The sequence below is a fragment of the Psammomys obesus genome, unplaced genomic scaffold (genome assembly GCF_907164565.1).
Source record: "Psammomys obesus unplaced genomic scaffold, mPsaObe1.curated_primary_1811, whole genome shotgun sequence".
Lineage (NCBI taxonomy): Eukaryota > Metazoa > Chordata > Mammalia > Rodentia > Muridae > Psammomys > Psammomys obesus.
In genome coordinates this window covers 10,933-13,250 of record NW_026595720.1, presented here as the reverse complement: position 1 = coordinate 13,250, position 2,318 = coordinate 10,933, and positions in this window count along the sequence as shown.

The following is a 2,318-nucleotide window of genomic DNA, read 5'->3' as shown; positions in this document are numbered from 1 at the left end:
TTTTTTTTTTTTTTTGGGTTTTTTTTTTTTTTTTTTTTTTTTTTTTCATTTTTAACTTAGACTAATGTGGCTCTGGGCTACATTTGGGAATTCTGAGTCCCGAGTGAAGCCTTGGCATTAGTATGTGCATAAAAGTCTCTTTGCTAAGTTATATTCATGTTCAGATTGGCGAATCTCTGAACAATCACAGACCCTTACCAGGTTCAGCAGGTGTGTATTGCAGAGGTTGAAGCTGGGTTCCCAGCTGCTTTCTGGCTGGTACCAACTAACTACCTGTGACTCCAGCTCCAAGGGACTCAACACCCTTTTCTGGCTTCTGGGGACACTGCAATCACAGGCTTGTGCTGATACAGGAGAAACTTGAAAGAGATTAATACAACAAAGGATCTATGAAGAAGCCTTCTTAGAAAATGCTCAGTTACACAAACTTGAATTCAGAGAAAGAGCTATCTTCAGTATGACTGGAAGATAAAAAGTCTACTAACCGGGCTTTTTAGAAACTATGAGAAAAAAAAAAAACAATTGTACAATTGAAGTGTAGGGTTACTGAGAAAGTTAATGTTTGGTCATAGAGACCCACCTCCAGTTAGGCTCCATTCATATAACAAAAGGAAGCAATCTTAACTTAGATCCAGCGATTAGGCTCATCCTTTATCAAAGAACCTGCCTCTAAGAGGCAGCTCAAGGGGACAGCATGGGGTCACAGCCACCATTAAGTCCCTTGTGATCTTATCAGGAAAAGCATAATTCTGCCAGGTGGACCATGCAGTCTCCTCATGCCCCTCTGGGCCTAGATTTGTCGCTGTGTTGGTCTTCTTGTCGAGCTCCCATCCTCTCCTGGTCCTTCTATGACCCCAGTCTTCCATAAGACTCCTGTACTCTGCCTGAAGCTTGGCTGTGAGTCTCAGCATCAGCTTCAAATCCCTGCTGGGTGGAGTCTTTCAGAGGACATCTACGGTAGGCTCCTATCCTGGCCCCCTCTCTTCAACTGCTTTCGATGTCTATTCTCTTTGCCTTTCTGCATGAGAATTAAGTATCCTCCCTAGGTCCTCCTTGCTACTTAGCTTTTTTAGGTCTGTGGATTATAGTATGGTTATCCTGTATTGTATGGCTAATATCCACTGGAAATAACCCAGATGTTTCTCAACCAAAGAATGGATAAAGAAACTGTGGATTATCCACATAATAGAATAGTATTCAGCCATGAGTTTTCAGCCATAAGTTTGGCTATAAATCTCAGCATCTGCTTTGATACCCTTCAGGGTAGAGCCTTTCAGAGGCCCTCTGTGGCAGGCTCCTGTCCTGTTCCCTGTTTTTTCCTTCATCTGATGTCCATCCTCTTTGTGTCAGAGACCTTCTTAAGAGGCTCTGAATCAAAGATACTCTTGGCACATCTGTCCCTGCACTTACTCAGAAACAAAATAACCAAAGTAAACTTAACATGGTAAATAATATTCAGTACACTAGAAAAGTTGGGAGCAGATCAATTAAAAGCCCTTCCTACTACTGATGGACAAAGAATTGTGTGGATAAATGATAAAAGAAAAAAATATTAAGACCTCCCTTTTCCCAGAAAAGTGAACTTCTTTAGAGTCACTGTGGTGTCCTAAGACCAAGGGAAAAAAATACCAAGCAAAATGGAAGTTTTGCTTTCTTTAAAAACTCAGTTACATTATATAGATATATTTTTGTTTTAATCCCAAGTCTGGGAGTTTAGTTGGGTTTTAGTTTGTCCATAGCTGATAATTGTCTCTTGTAAGACATGGCCTCGGACAGGTGGTAATAGCCTGCTTCATACACTGTGGAGTGTGCTCTAGGGCTCTGAGGATATAAATATAAGAGCCTAGAAAGAAAAAGTGTGGCATGGCATGCAGTGGTGGTGTGTGGTGAGTGGCAGTGTGGAGGGACCAGAGATGGATGGTGTGGTGGTTTAGAGCAGACAGATGAAGAGAGGTGCTCTGGGGTACAGTGGCTTGGAGGAGACTGTTGGCTGTGTTTGTTGTTCATGGAGATTGGTATAACCCTAAAAGAACCCATCAATCCTAAACATCTGGGAGAAGTAAAGGGGTCTGTGCCTCTTTTCCCCACTAACATTCTCCTATTTAGGGTTAGAGGATTGGAAGGGAGAGGCTTTAAAGAACCTCAAATAAAACAGACTTTAAAACGAGCACTACAACCAAGACAGGGCATATAAATAAATTCTACAAGTATATAAAATATAAATGCTGTATTATGGCAGAAATTAAATAACTGCAGCAGTTTTGGCTTGAAGACTTTCCTTGGCCATAATGACTATTAAAAGTTGACAATACACTGCT